Source organism: Bombina bombina, chromosome 7, assembly GCF_027579735.1.
Source record: "Bombina bombina isolate aBomBom1 chromosome 7, aBomBom1.pri, whole genome shotgun sequence".
Lineage (NCBI taxonomy): Eukaryota > Metazoa > Chordata > Amphibia > Anura > Bombinatoridae > Bombina > Bombina bombina.
The window spans coordinates 562408688-562426187 of record NC_069505.1 but is presented as its reverse complement, the minus strand read 5'-3'; positions in this window follow the sequence as shown (position 1 = coordinate 562426187).

Sequence of the window (17500 nt, the reverse complement as noted above, 5' to 3'; positions counted from 1 at the left end):
TACAAGATTTTTAAGCTAATTACACCTATTCTAAGCCCCCTAATAAAATAATAAACCCCCAAAATAAAAAAAATTCCCTGCCCTATTCTAAATTAAAATAAGCTCTTTACCTTACCAGCCCTTAAAAGGGCCTTTTGTGGGGCATGCCCCAAAGAAAACAGCTCTTTTGCATACAAATACAATACCCCCCCCCCCCATTACAACCCACCACCCACATACCCCTATTCTAAAACCACCCAAACCCCCCTTAAAAAAGCCTAACACTACCCCCCTGAAGATCTCCCTACCTTGTCTTCACCACACCGGGCCGAACTCCTGATCCGATCCGGGCGATGTCTTCCTCCAAGCGGCAAAGAAGAATTCTTCCTCCGGCGACGTCTTCCTCCAAGCGGCAAAGAAGAATTCTTCCTCCGGCGACGTCTTCCTCCAAGCGGCAGCAAAGTCTTCATTCTTCCGGCGGCATCTTCAATCTTCTTTCTTCGCTCCGCCGCCGCGGAGCATCCATCCAGGCCGACGACTGAACGACGAATGAGGGTACCTTTAAATGACGTCATCCAAGATGGGCGTCCGCCGAATTCCGATTGGCTGATAGGATTCTATCAGCCAATCGGAATTAAGTTAGAAAAATCTGATTGGCTGATTGAATCAGCCAATCAGATTCAAATTCAATCCGATTGGCTGATCCAATCAGCCAATCAGATTGAGCTCGCATTCTATTGGCTGTTCCGATCAATATAATTAGGGTTAATATAGTTAATATATATAATGTAATAACTATATTAACAATAATATACTTAGGGTTAATATAGATAACATAGCTGGCGGCGGGGTAGGTAGATTAAATTAGGGGTTAATACTTTTTATATAGGTGGCGGCGGTGTAAGGGGTTCTAATTAGGGGATAGATAAGGTAGATGGCAGCGGTTTTAGGGGCTCACAGTAGGGGGTTAGTTTATGTAGATGGCGGCGGGGTCCGGGAGCGGCGGTTTAGGGGTTAATAACTTTATTAGGGATTTTGGGGGGGGGATCGCGGTTGACAGGTAGATAGACATTGCGCATGCGTTAGGTGTTAGGTTTATTTTAGAAGATCGCGGTTGACAGGGAGATAGACTGCGCATGCGTTAGGTGTTAGGTTTATTTTAGCAGCCAGTTTAAGGGAGTTACGGGGCTCCAATAGTCAGCGTAAGGCTTCTTACGGCTCCTTTTTGTGGCGAGGTGAAAAATGGAGTAAGTTTTCTCCATTTTCGCCACGTAAGTCCTTACGCTGCATATTGGATACCAAACTGCGCTGGTTTGGTATACCTGCCTATAGCCCAAAAAACTACGGGCGACGGCAGAGAATATACGCGCTGTAACTTTTAGGTTACGCCGTATATAGGATACCAAATCAGCGTAAATATTGGCGTCGCCGGCTTTTGCGGGCGACGATTTATATCGGATCGACCCCTTGATCTGTTTATACAAAGGGGAATTTTAAGTTAGATATATGGATAACCATTAGCTCAGTATTTCACAGAAATGAGTCTTTGTAACATTTTTACATTTATTAGGAGTAATTTATTGTAACTACGGTGCTGTCTGAACTTTGAGTTATAATAAAGTTGCACATAGATACTCATTTGGGTTACCATGGTGACTGATTTCTGCATGTTTTTCTGAAGAGTCACCTTCTGGTAGAAGTGTTGCAAATATTTATACAGTGATTTCTGCTATAGCGTGATCTATGCGTTCCTGCAATATTGTAGTATACCAAATCAATTAGTAAAAATAATACTGTCTATGGGAAACATAGGGTTAGAGAAAACTGGTAGGAATTAACCTATGAACAAAGGTGAAGGTTGTGTGCTGTGGGTATAAGGGATAGTTAAAACGTTGTAGCTACATACAGTATTAAAAGTTCTGGAACACCAAGTTTGTGAGAAGAGAAGAAAATATTTTTATTATCTTAAAGGGATAGGGAAAAATGTAATGAAACTTGCATGATTCAGATAGAGCATGTAATTTTAAGACACTTTTAAATTCATTTCTATTTTCAAATGTGCTTTGTTCTCTTGGTATCCCTTGTTGAAAAATAAATACGCAAATATCCTACTCTAGTGGGAGCTAATTGCTGATTGGTGTCTGCACACATTTGTATCTTGTGATTGGCTAACTATGGGATAGATTACAAGTTGAGCGCTAATTTATCGAGCACCCGTAAATGGGCAAATTCGCCCGTTTACGGCGAGCAATAAATGACCAGCCATTACAAGTGCCTGTACAATTAGGTTAGTATAATTTCAGGTCATGAGAATTAGGCTCCCATTGGAGCCTATGGAAGCACGTTCTCGTGAGCTAAATGCTTCCGTGCAATGTGAACGCGAGGTCTTGTTGGCATTGCACCTAACTTATAATACCAGCGGACATTTACATGCACTGGTATTACAAAATCGAGACAATTCACAAGGGAAAAAGGCACCACTCCAAGTTATTATATTGTGTCACAAATATCATCCTGTTCTCTCTACTGTTACTTTTCTTTTCTATTCTTTTTTGTTCATACCATTTTTAAAAGATTTGAGTTGATCATTAAATCAGTTTTGTGGGGTAACCCCTTGCCAAAAATGTCTTTGCCATTTCATCTAACCCTCTGATTACATTTCTCCTTATCGCCACAATTCTCTTAACTCGCAAAAACTGACGGCCTAGATCACGAGTTTGGCGTTAGCCTTAAAAAGCAAGCGTTGAGAGGTCCCAAAGCTGCTTTTTAAGGCCCGCTGGTATTACGAGTCTGACAGGTACAGGTGTACCGCTCACTTTTATTCCGCGACTCGAGGCTACCGCAAATCCCCTTACGTCAATTGCGTATCCTATATTTTTAATGGGATTTGCCTAACGCTGGTATTACGAGTCTTCGAAGAAGTGAGCGGTACAGCCTCTACCTCCAAGACTCCGACCGCATTTAAAAGTCAGTAGTTAAGAGTTTTATGGGCTAACACCAGAACATAAAGCTCTTAACTTAAAGTGCTACAAAGTACACTAACACCCATAAACTACCTATTAACCCTAAACCGAGGCCCCCCATATCGCAAACACTAAAATACATTTTTTTAACCCTAATTTGCCGACCGGCCACATCGGCCCGCCATGTACATTATACCTATGAACCCCTAATCTGCTGCCCCTAACATTGCCGACACCTACATTATATTTATTACCCCTAATCTGCCGCCCCCAACGTCACCGCCACCTACCTACAATTATTAACCCCTAATCTGCCGACCGGACATCGCCCGCAACTTTAAATAAATGTATTAACCCCTAAACCACCGCACTCCCACCTCGCAAACACTAGTTAAATTTTATTAACCCCTAATCTGCCCCCAACGTCGCCGACACCTACCTACAATTATTAACCCCTAATATTCCGACCCCAACGTCGCCGCTACTATAATAAAGTTATTAACCCCTAACCCTAACCCCCCCCCTAACTTAAATATAATTTAAATTAAATGAAATTAATTTAACATAATTAAATAAATTAATCAGATTTAAAACTAAATACTTACCGATAAAATAAACCCTAAGCTAGCTACAATATAACTAATAGTTACATTGTAGCTAGGTTTATTTTTATTTTACAGGCAACTTTGTATTTATTTTAACTAGGTACAATAGTTTTTAAATAGTTATTAACTATTTAATAACTACCTAGCTAAAATAAGTACAAAATTACCTGTAAAATAAATCCTAACCTAAGTTACAATTACACCTAACACTACACTATCATTAAACTAATTACCTAAACTACGGAAAAAAAACACTAAATTACAGAAAATAAAAAAGAATTACAAGAATTTTAAACTAATTACACCTAATCTAATCCCCCTAATAAAATAAAAAGCCCCCCCAAATAATAAAATTTCCCTACCCTATACTAAATTACAAATAAAAAAGTTGCCTGTAAAATAAAAATAAATCCTAAGATAGCTACAATGTAACTATTAGTTATATTGTAACTAGCTTAGGGTTTATTTTATCGGTAAGTATTTAGTTTTAAAATAGGATTAATTTATTTAATTATGTTTAAATTTCGTTTAATTTAAATTATATTTAAATTGGGGGGTTTAGGGTTAGGTTAGACTTAGGTTTAGGGGTTAATAACTATTATAGTTGGCGGGCGACGTTGGCGGAAGCAGATTAGGGGTATAATAAATTTAATATAGTTGCGGGCGACGTTGGGGGCAGCAGATTAGGGGTTTATAAGGATAATGTAGGTGGTGGCGGGGTCCGGAGCGGCAGATTAGGGGTTAATAATATAATGCAGGGGTCGGCGATGTCGGGGGCAGCAGATTAGTGGTTAATAAGTGTTATATTAGGGGTGTTTAGACTCGGGGTTCATGTTAGGGTGTTAGTTGTAGACATATTTTTTATTTCCCCATAGGAAACAATGGGGCTGCGTTAGGAGCTGAACGCTGCTTTTTTGCAGGTGTTAGGGTTTTTTTCCGCCCGCTCAGCCCCATTGTTTCCTATGGGGAAATCGTGCACAAGCACGTTTAGCCAGCTTACCGCTACCGTAAGCAGCGCTGGTATCGCGGTGAGATGTGGAGCTAAATTTTGCTCAACGCTCACTTTTCTGCTCACTTGTAATACCAGCGTTGTCTTAAGGGAGCGGTAAGAAAAAAAGGCTCGTTAGCACCGTACAGCCTTAACGACAGAACTCATTACTTGGATGTGAGCTGTTATATTGTAAGATCTTGTTCTCCTCCATGGGCTTAGTACTGTATATAAGTCAGTTTTAAGTAATCCCTTATCTATATATATATATAGGTGTCCAAAAATGGACTCTAACTTCGCTCATATTAAGAGTAAATCTAAGGCCAGTGACAGCTGTATTTAAGCGGTCAACAAAATTCAATAGGCTCACAACATCGCCCAAACATAGGTCAAAAATATCATAATCCAACTACAAAGTCGAGCACAAATATATGTTTGTGTGTGTATATGTTATATCTTAGTCATGACTCCTACATATTGAAATTAACAACATTTACATGTAATCAAATAAATAACTACATTTGTGTTACATGATGCAATTCTAGTATTAACGATGTAAGTTTGACATTTATTAGTAGAAGTAAATGTCTTAGATTTGCAGACATAAGCACAACAATTACATGGTTCACACTTTAAGGAACCTTTTATTTCTTAAAACCAATTGGGTTTCATAACTTTATCTGTATTAGAGTATCTCTTTACTCGTTCACCAAAAGTTGGTGTTTGCTTAGCCACACATTGGATACCATTTTCAATAACTTTATTGAACACAGGATTTGGATATAGTATTAGTAATTTTTTTGTAATAAACAGAGCGTGTTGTACTTTTTACTATATCTTGCACTAAAAAGTTATAAGGGCTCAAAGATATGAGTTCTCAGGTGTTATAAAAACAAAAGTCAGCCAAATTACCTTACCATAGAGCTACATACATACACATGTATAAGGAATGTATTTGAATTCAGTATATTGTGTACATATATTAATGTTATTTATAATAATAATAATAATTTGCAATTGTTATAGCGCTTTTCTCCCCGTGAGACTCAAAGCGATTTATAAATAAACATGAGACATAAAGTTTAGGTGTTTATGAAGGTTAGATAAGTGGACTGAATGCCTGATTGAAAGAGATGGGTCTTTAGCTTTTTTTTAAAAGTCCTAATGGACGGTGCTTCTCTAATTACGCACGGTAAAGAGTTCCAGAAGGATTTACAGTCATATATACACATATAAACACATACATAAATATAATAACACACATATAGAGATATAAGTGCCATTAAGTAGATGAAAACACGGATAAAACATATTTATGCAATATTCATGTATACTATAATTGCGTTTGAAATGTCCGTTGCCATTGGCAGTTGCGCACAGTATCCTCAATGGAATCGTACAAAGGAGGAAGACCAATGGAACTACTAGTTTAAGTAGAAGATAAGCTCTAGATCTTCTTAGTGTAATGGACTCCTGGAGTATGTCCCCAGATCAATACATTATAATATTAGAGTCTGTGGTTGCTGTGTACTATATATAAACTTGTACAGCAGAATGTGGTTAAGACGATAACCACAGGGAAAGAGTACACTTGTAGCACTCAAGAGCTTGTTAGATTAGATGAAGAATACTGAAAAGCTCAATGGTGAATAATTCACGAGACAACATTAGTCTCCAGTGTACTGAACCTAAGTTAAAACCTTAACATTTTATTTATTATACAGTGCTAAAATTTGCTGAAAACAAGAAAAATTTAAAAACACTAACCGTAATTGGAGCAAGGATAGGTCTAAAATATATAGGCTAATTAGACCAATGTGGGGATCAATATATCAGAGTCTCCTCTTGGAGGGCTGTGGGGTGTAGATACAATTATCCAAAGATTATATACGCTCAGAAATTTAGTGCCGTTGGATATATAGAATCTGATCAATTCAAATATACAAATAATTCTATGCAGGTATGAGCTGCAACGTCCAGCAATAGCTGAAGCTAGATAGAATGTGCTCTAGGTATAGAATAGAGTAACAGTGTGACAACTGGAAACAAAAATAGTAACGTTATCACTCTATTGTGAAATTCAGCAATTGATGGTTATATTATACAAACAGGGTAATGAGAAAAAATAAAGTCTTGTACTGTATCTGTGTTTATTAAAAAAAAAAACAATGATTTGAAGTACCCTCAATTAGGGTTAAATTTACTCCACTCTAGTGGAGTTTATTGTATTGAGGTCTGTGACACTCCCCTGATAAGTTTGGCCCACTATTGAATTAATACCACTTGTGAACACTAATAGTGTGGTTATGTCTAAGAAAAATGGGGCTGCTGTATGTTAAAGTATATAATCTAGGTCTCTAAATAGGTATACATGAAAGGGATATACTGTATCCAAAAATTCTCAATTTCTACAATTAATCATTAATGTTACCCAGTTAAAGTTGGTTCCAGTTGTTTATATAGCTAAGAGTTAGCCTATATAATGTTGACCATTTTATTGTGAATACACAATTCCAAATTAGATTAATTCAGGGATACAGTGTTACATATTTTCTGTAGTTTTATATACCCTCAGTTTAGGTAAAAATACTCGCTCTATAGTATAGGGGTTTTATTGGATTGAGGTATGTAACAGTCCATTTGGTTCAATCTTAAATTGTACCACTATTAGACACAATAGTATGGTTTGTATATGAGTAGGCTGGACTATTGTGTATTATAGTTGGTTCAGCCTGGGTCTCTGGATTAACACGTATTAAGAAAATGTAATCTATCTTTCATGCTATTATGTATACTTGTAGTTATTGAATTGTCTGGTATTATAGTTAATCGTTTGGTGCTAACCATACACCGTTAGTTAGTTGAGAGTTCAGCCAAATGATATAGCTTATTGGCTGTAAGTAGAAATTTTTCTAGTTGGGTTGATGCAGGGATGTGTGTCAAATTTTAGTACATTGTAACTGTTTCGGTTGTGCTTGTGCAAACATTGGGTTACATTGGATATCTTGGGCTTATTGAATCAAAGACACAGAAATTATGATTTTTTAACTTAGAAGGCCTACATAGCTTACAATGAATATTTGAGCTGAATTATTATATCATAGTGTTAGAATTTAACCATTTAATCTTTGCTCGCAATCAGATGTTTTGATATTTTGCCGATATTTCTGTACTCTATAGTTAGTATTTAAGAGGCTGTTTAAATAGATAGATATATCGGTTTGATTTGGTTGCTCAATAATTTGCGAATAATTTTGTGATTTGATCTGTAGTATCACATAAGCATTAGAGTGATTTGACAGACTATATTTAAGTTTAAGTACGTTAGTTTCTCAGTATAAGTGTAACATATAATACAATTTAAGGTATTCAACACTCCGGTTTTCATCTATCTATAACAGCGCTGTATAATTGCTTTGCATGTGATCAGAAAATTGTAATTGTTAAATTTTAATAACATTGAGCCATTTTCTGAGCAGTAATGTAACTATAATTGGATAGTCTATATACACTTTTGAATCACAGTGTAGTTATCCTGTGGGTATATCGCAACTCTGTGTTTAATCAATAGGCCTATATTGCTACAGGAGCACAGGATATAACTACCACTAGCTAAGGCTGTCGGAATATACCCGATAGGCTGAGTTACTGAATTTGGCGCTTTCCTGTTTTTTTAAATTAAACTGACCGTTGTAGGGTTTCTACAATCAACAGTGAGGTTCAAAGCATAGCCAATTGTAACAGTATCTGAAGCCAGCCCAATATACCGAAAGAGACCCTAATAGTCTTGTGATTTTAGTAAAAGTTCATTGTTATAGCCATAGTCTAATGACAAATTACCAAACTAGCACCAATTTTAGTTAGCCGCTAAAATACAGGAGCTCGCAACGGCTCCTAACCATTTCCCTAAATCCCTAACATGTTTCGCCGTCTAACACGGCTTTCTCAAAGGGTTATATCAATAATAGAGTGATAACGTTACTATTGTTAGTTTCCAGTTGTCACACTGTTACTCTGTTTATACCTAGAGCACATTCTATCTAGCTTCAGCTATTGCTGGACATTGCAGCTCATACCTACATAGAATTATTTGTATATTTGAATTGATCAGATTCTATATATTATTATTATTATTATTATTATCGGTTATTTGTAGAGCGCCAATATATCCAACGGCACTAAATTTCTCTGAGCGTATATAATCTTGCGGATAATTGTATCTACACCCCACAGCCTCCAAGACGAGAGACTCTGATATATTATCCCCACATTGTCTAATTAGCCTATATATTTTATACCTATCCTTGCTCCAATTACGGTTAGTGTTTTTAAATTTTTTCTTGTTTTCCGCAAATTTTAGCACTGTATATTAAATAAATGTAAGTTTTAACTTAGTTAGTTCAGTACATTTGGGAGGACTAATGCTGTCTCTTGAATTTTTCACCACATTGAGCTTTTCTGTATTTTGTCATCTAATCAAACAAGCTCTTGAGTGCTACAAGTGTACTCTTTCCTGTGGTTACTTCTTAACCACATTCTGTCGTTCATCCTCAATGGAATGTTGGCAGCGTGCGCAACCAAAAGAATTCACCTGGTGCCACCCTGTCATTTTCAGAATCCACCGGGATGCAGCGAAGGCAAACGGAGCAATTAAAAAAAAAAAAAAAACACCGCCCGCACGAAGTATAACAAAAAATAATCAAACCTCCCACACGAAGTATTAACACAAACACCACAAACCCACACATCACAAAATAATAAAGTAATGAACCCCTTAATCTCTTAACCGTCAACCACCCACATCGCAATAAACCTAATTACCCTATTAACCCCTAAACCGCAAAACCCCCACATCGCAATAAACATAATTAACCTATTAACCCCTAAACCGCAAAACCCACAAATCGCAATAAACCTATTTACCCTATTAACCCCTAAACCGCAAAAAACCCACATCGCAATAAACCTAATTAACCTATTAACCCCTTAAAACGCCAAAACCCACAACGCAAATAACTAATTGAATTACTAAGCCCCCTAACCTAACACCCCCTAAATTAACACAAATTAACTAAACTAAAAAATCCTAAAGTTACAAAAAATAGCTAACATTACAAAAAATAAAAAAAGGCTAATATTGCAGAAAATAAAAAAAACAAATTACCAAAGTTTACAAAATTAAATCTAATCCCTATGAAAATAAAAAAGCCCCCCCAAAATAAAAACACCCCCTAATCTAAGAATAAACTACCAGTAGCCCTTAAAAGGGCTTTTTGCAGGGCATTGTCCCAAGATAAACAGCTCTTTTAACCCCTTAATGACCACAATGTACCCTGTATGTCACTGGTCGTTAAGGGTTTTTTCAGGACATAATAGCACAAGTCTAGCAAGAACACGCTATTAATGCACTCCCTCCAGCAGGCTTTGTGGAATAGAGCAGTCTCAACGCTGGTGGCAAGACCGCGCTATAAAACAATCAAGTCCTAAAAAAAGGCCAGTGACATACAGGGTACTTCGCTGGTCCATAAGGGGTTATAGAAGAAAAAAAGTCTAATCCCCCCCTAACAGTTTATTTAGATTAGGGATGGGCAGAAAAAGAGCTAAATGCCCTTTTAAGGGCAATGCCCAAACAAATGCCCTTTTCAGGGCAATGGGTAATTTAGATTTTTTAGTGTTAGGTTCTTTTATTTGGGGGGGTTTGGTGGGTGGGGGGGTTACTGTTACGGGGGACTTAGACTTTTTTTCTGCAAAAGAGCTGTTTATCTTGGGGCAATGCCCTGCAAAAAGCCCTTTTAAGGGCTACTGGCAGGTTTATTCTTAGATTAGGGAGTGTTTTTATTCTGGGGGTCTTTTTTATTTTCATAGGGGATTAGGTTTAATTTTGTAAACTTGGTAATTTGTTTTTTTATTTTCTGTAATTTTAGCTTAATTAAACTTAAAGGGCCACTAAACCCAAAATCTTTCTTTCATGATTCAGATAGAACATACAAATTTAAACAACATTACATTTTACTTCTATTATTTATTTTGCTTCATTTTTTAGATATCCTTATTTGAAGAAAAAGCAATGCACATGGGTGAGCCAATCACATGAGGCTTCTATGTGCAGCAACCACTCAGCAGCTACTGAGCATATCTAGATATGCTTTTTCAGCAGTGAATATCAAGAGAATAAAACAAATTAGATTAATAGAAGGAAATTAGAAAGATGTTTAAAAATGCTTTCTCTTTCTAAATCATGAAAGAAAAAATGTGGTATCATGGCCCTTTAAGTTTAATTTTTTTAATTTTGGGGGGGTTAGACAGGAATATATATATATATATAATATATATTAGATATATATATATATATATATATAGTATATATATATATATATATATAAGTATAGATATTAGATTAGGAATGGGCAGCAAAAGAGCTAAATGCCCTTTTAAGGGCAATGCCCATACAAATTTCAGGGCAATGGATAGTTTATTTTTTTTTTAGTGTTAGGTTTATTTATTTTGGGGGTTTGGTGTGTGGTGGGTTTTATTGTTAGGGGGGACTTAGAATTTTTGGTAACTGCAAAAGAGCTGTTTAACTTAGGGTAATGTCCTACAAAAAGCCCTTTTAAGGGCTATTGGTAGTTTAGCATTATATTAGGGGGTGTTTTTATTTGGGGGGGCTTTTTTATTTTCATAGGGATTAGGTTTTATTTTTTTATTTTTGATAATTTGTTTATTTTTTTCTGTAGTTAATTTTTTTAACAACTCATATTCTGAGAGGTGAAAGAGAGCAAATGAGAGGGGAAAGAGATCAAATGAGAGGGGAGAGAGAGCAAATGGGAGGGGAGAGAGAGAGCAAATGAGAGGGGAGAGCAAAAGAGAGGGGAGAGCAAAAGAAAGGGGGGAGAGAGAGCAAAAGAGAGGGGGAAGAGATCAAAAGAGAAGGGGGAGAGAGAGTAAAAGAGAGGGGGAGAGAAAGCAAAAGAGAGGGGAGAGAGGGGGAGCAAAAGAGAGGGGAGAGAGAGAGCTAAAAAGAGGGGAGAGAGAGCGCAAAAGAGAGGGGAAAGAGCAAAAGAGAGGGGAGAGAGAGCAAAAGAGAGGGGAGATAGCAAAAGAGAGGGGGAGAGAGCAAAAAAGAGGAGGGGGAGAGAGCAAAAGAGAGGGGAGAGAGCAAAAGAGAGGGAAAAGAGAGAGATAGCAAAAGAGAGGGGAGAGAGGGGGAGCAAAAGAGAGGGGGAGAGAGAGAGAGCAAAAGAGAGGGGAGAGAGAGAGAAAAAGAGAGAGCAAATTAGAGGGGAAAGAGAGCAAAAGAGAGGGGAGAGCAAAAGAGAGTGGGAGAGGGGAAGCAAAAGAGAGGAGGAGAGAGAGAGCATAAGAGAGAGGGGGAGATCAAAAGAGAGGGGGGAGAGGGAGCAAAAGAGAGGGGAGAGAGAGATCAAAAGAGAGGGGGGGAGAGAGAGCAAAAGAGAGGGGGAGAGAGAGAGCAAAAGAGAGGGAGAGAGAGAGAGGAGAGAGAGAGAGAGAGGAGAGAGAGAGAGCAAAAAGAAGGGGAGAGAGGGAGAGCAAAAGAGAGGGGGAGAGGGAGAGCAAAAGAGAGGGGGAGAGAGAGAGCATAAGAGAAGGGGGGGAGAGAGAGCAAAAGAGAGGGGGGAGAGAGAGAGAAAAAGAGGGGGGAGAGAGAGCAAATGAGATGGGAGAGAGAGAGAAAATGAGAGGGGGAGAGGGAAAGCAAATGAGAGGGGAGAGGGAGAGCAAAAGAGAGGGGAGAGCAAAAGAGAGGGAGAGCAAAAGAGAGGAGAGAGAGCAAAAGAGAGGGAGGAGAGAGAGCAAAAGGGGTGGGGAAAGAATCTACCTGGATGGATTCTTTCACCACCCTGTTTTTTTCAGAATCCACCTGAATGCAGCATAAGCTGCATCCAGGTGGATTCCAAAAATGGAAGGGTGGTGAAAGAATCAACGCTGCATCCAAGTGGATTCTTTCATCACCCTGACATTTTCGGAATCCACCTGGATGGCAGGGTGGTGAAAGAATCCACCTGGATGAATGGTAAGCTGCATCCAGGTGGAATCTTTCACCACCCTGCCATTTAAATGTCAGGGTGGTTCCGTCGCCACAATAGACTGCCCTTCCGAAAATTGCAGGGTGGTTCGGTGGTTTCGTCACCACAATAGACTGCCCTCTGGACAGGCTTTCCCACTAGTATTTAATAAAGATTTTAACTATGTATTTACTGTAAATAGTTCACATATGCTAATGCAAATATGCTATGTTGTTTGCGCTATCGGTGTTAGGGTTTTTCAGCATTTTTTCTTTCTCCATTGACTTCTATTGGGAATGTGAAAATGCAATGCTTTTTTCTGAATGGAAACTGTACAGGATTTGTAGGACCCCTCCTCTGGGCCTCCATTACATATACAGCGTCGCCTGTAAAATCCTCCCCCGCCGGATTTTACGCGATTTTGGTATTACATATAAGGCGTAGCATACAAGTTATGCGCATATATTTCACCCTTCGGACGTAATTTTTTTCCCCATAGACTAACATAGAACAGCCGCGCAATTTGGTATCCAATATGCAGCGTAAGGAGTTACGCGCGCAGAATTCTGAAAATCTACTCCATTCTCATCTTGCAACATATTGCAGGCGTAGCAACCCTTGCACTGACTAAAAAAGCAACATAACTCCCTGAAAGCCTTAACAAACACATACATTTAAGCAGCATCTCAAGGTTAAAGGGACAGTACTATGATATTGGTTTTTTAAGGTTTATTTGTGTATTTGAAATAGTTTGAAGTCACAACATAATCAAATGGATTGAGCTTCTAGGTAGAATCAGATCTCATCACTTTATCACATTGTGGACATATACTTGCTTATTTACTTTAAATTTGTTCTCAAAACAATCAACAATACTTGGAGGAGAGAACAATGGGAAATCATAATTGTATTACCTTCATCTCTTTAGAACCCACTGAAGAGTAATTTACTCTAATGTTAACACAGCTTGGCATTGAGGCCAAAATATATAAAGGGGCAGTAAAGTCCAAAGAAAACCTTCTTGTTTTAAAAAGGGCATGTTATTTCAAACTACTTTCAGATTTAATTCTAACACTTACTTTGTTCTCTTAGTTCTTAGTTGAAAGCTAAACCTAGGATGACTCATATGATAATTTCTAAGACCTTCTTGAAGGCTGCCTCTTTGCAATTGTGTCAAACCAATCTTAGACAACACAACCTCTCACCTGCAGCCTTAAAACACCTGATAATGCCCACCCTATCAATAACATCACTACTATATATACCAATGTGCCATTATATGGTAAATAACAGAGGAGCAGGATTTATGGTGAACAATAAGAAATTTTATTTCTTTTTTGGCTCTTGGATGAGTGAGGCTGAGGTGGACTGTAGTGGATTTCCTTGTTCTCCTGGTTTTGAGAGATTCTGGTGTTTTCTGCTGGTGTGCTGGGCCACAGATGATAGGCTGGAGGCAGTGGTCCTGCTGGGTGTGTAAAGTGCTCAACCAACAAACCCAAGAGTTGATTTTGTTCTCTCCATCTATTGTCCATTTGCATCTGAATATCAGACAGAATTCGCATCATCTAGGACTGGTTATGAACACTTGCACTTAACAATGCTGCCATGTCCCTCTGTAGCTCTATGCTATGTTGTTGTCTCCTCTCTTGGCTCCTGATGAACCTTTCATGTTCCTGAAGAACCTCTCTTGGCCTCTTTGTACATGTTCTCAGTGCTTGTTATGAGCCTCCTCTGGAGTGCAATTATCCTCACCCAGGGGGAGAATACAATGCATCCACAGGCTCTTGAGCAGCAGGGCTTCTAGGTGCTTGTGGGCAGGGGCCAGCTTCAACTGCTGTTGCTTGTGGGGCAGGGCCAGCTTCAACTGCTGGTTCATGTGGGGCAGGGCCAGCTTCAACTGCTGGTTCATGTGGGGCAGGGCCAGCTTCAACTGCTGGTTCATGTGCGGCAGGGTCATCTGCATCTGATGGCTGTTGAGGTGCAGCTGTAGAATCTTCTATATCTCCATCTGCCAATGGCGGAGCTTGTACAATTGTTGAGGATGGTGGAGCTCGTACAATTGTTGAGGATGGTGAAGCTCGTACAATTGTTGAGGATGGTGGAGCTTGTATGGTTGGTGGATAGTCCCACTGATGACGAGTATGTGACCACTCAGCCTGTCCAATTGGAACTTCCTGTGATATTGTCTGTGGGTAAAATCCCTGACTTCCATGAGATTGTGTTGTGGGGGGGGGTAAATACATGGACCCTTTGTGGCTGTCTTGGCTTCCCCTCAAAGCCAAAGGGAGGATATTCCTCTGGCCAGGAATCTTGCCATGGGTCACATGGCAATGTTGATGGCATCACTCCCGGGTCCTCAACTGAAGCCATCTAACCATTCTCATGACTGGGAGCAAACTGTTCTTGCAGTTGCCTGAAGGGTGGTGGTGGTGGCATGGATGTTTGTATCCTTGTGACAGGAGGTTCTGTGAAGGAGTCAAAGAGGATGAGATGGATTAGTAAAGTCAGATATATGTCCACGTGGGCATACAATATACATTGATACATGCTAAGGCCTATACTGATTCTCATATCAAACTCTATAACATGTGTCCTGTGTTAATCTGAGACATGTTAGTATTGCACTATTCCACCTCATATCATTAATTGCATTGTGTTAAGTAGCATTAATGTAAAATATAATTGGAGATGTTTTTGTTAGTAGGCAAAATACCATGCTCCTCATTGTGTACATGAATGTGGGATATTAAAGGATGTTATATCTCAAATACATATAATACTGGTGTGTGGGATGTTACTCACCAGCATGATGTGCTGTGGTTGCAGCCCCTGAGTCACAAGCCCCTGGAAGTCCACGACTGCTGTGATACTCAGGGACCTGCGTATCATCTCTGCCAAGTGTTATATTCAATATCCAGGGATGGACCACCGCCTGTTCCCCTCTGGGTGCATAGCTTCCTGCCCCATCTTTTCTTTGACCCACCTCTTGCAGTCATTCCGACCGCTTTTTTCAGGCTCTCAACAGTCCTCCTCTGCGGGGCCACACTGTTGACGTGCGATCCTCTACCGCCAAACATGCTGTTTTTTGCCTTTTTGGCAATGCCTTTGCCCTTCTCCTGCCCAAGAGGGGCACTGTAATTGCCCATGATGGCCTGAACTAGGGCAACATTTTCATCAAATGAGAAGTTGGGACATCTCAACCTCTCATCCTCCATGGACAACTGGCTTCCTCCCTGTGATGTCCTTGGTGTGGGTTCCTCCCTATCTTCTCCCTCCTCCCCCCCTTCTGTCCACATGTGCACCCTCTGTCCCTCTCCTAGATGTGCCTGGTCTCTGGGGCTCTCGGGCATCTCCTCTCCCATCATCCCTTCTAGCTCTCCCTCTCCCCACTCCACTTACTCCTTGACGGGGAGCCCACTGCTCCTCCTGTCCTCTCCTATACTCCTCTCTCCCTGCCACTCCTTCCCCCCCCTACTCCCCTCCTCCCCTCCCTCCCTACCTTTCCCTGCCATCCTCACACTAAATCACAAACTACATCACACTCACACTCACTCCCAGTTCAATCACACACAATCATAACCAAACACTCAGCCTATCACACTGTAAAATTCAAATAAGAATGTGGTGAGGGTGTTAGAAAAGAATAAGTGTGGGTGTATTTGTATATGTTATGTATGCAAAATGTGTGCAATATGTAAGAATATGTGTAAGTGTACAAGCTTAATCAACCAACAATGCGACCTAGACTAACTCCTCTGTTGCGCCTCTCTCTCTACTCTGACTAATCTCCACTTCAGTGTAGTGTGCTGTAGCTCAAAGAACAAGTCAAAACACACTGAATAAAATTTGGGGGGGGGGCGGCTGCGCAGGGGTTTATATATGAATTTGAATAGCGTAATTACGTGTTGCATTTTTAATAAATCACGGTTCATTTTACGAGTGTTAGCGTAATTTGCATAAAACTACTCTTTATTGACACTTTCCGTGGACAAAATACTGGCGTAAGTTACTTGTGACGACTAAAATGTGTATTTGCGCACATTTCAGAAGATCGCCAGTTTGTCCTACTTACGACAGTTTAGCATATAACGGCGCAGTATATGTAATAGCCCAATGTGCGAGGTGAAATTACGGGCGGCGCAGGTTCCCACGCTTGTGCCGAAACCTGCGCCGTATATTTGATCGCGCCCCTGGTTCGTATCCGTATGATTTGACCGAGGGAAGTGTGAAGGAGTACTCCAATTTATTATGAGCTGATATGTGTTGTAACCAAATTTTATTAATGTGAGTTTTAAAAGCTAAAAAAGTGAATATAATTATTTATAATTCTTAAATAAAAGTATGCAAAATATTTATTTTAATTTATTCGGATAAACATGTGTATAGGGAATTGTAAAAATAGGGAGTTAATGTATATAGTATTAAAATATGAAATAAATAACTATATAAAAAAAGTGTATACGTATAAAAACATAGGTAAAAAAGGGTCTGGCCATTTAAAAAGTTAAAATGTATCTAGTTAATTGTGTAGATATAGATGAACTAGTTTCAATAGTGGTTTCAACTATAAAAATAGTGGTATAGTGAATACCATATATATATAATGGTTGTAGATGTGATTCTAAGTCTCAGGGGAATTAGAAATATTGGCAATATATGTGGTGAGTATATGCAGAAATTGGCTATATAATTTACTGGGTATTGAGCTATGTACCAAATAGTGCTGTACAAATGTACACAATAGTGGCAATAATAATAACCCTTTACATTTTGGAAATAGAATAGTTAAACCTATAAGTCACTTACTTGTAAGAGTGATAAAATAGTGTGCGAATAACAGAAACAGTTTGGAGCTGTTAGTAAATGGATCTGCTAGTGTGTATCGTCTAGCGAGTGCGGGTAGTGCTTTACGTGTTTCGTGAGCGCCGTATCAGCTCACTT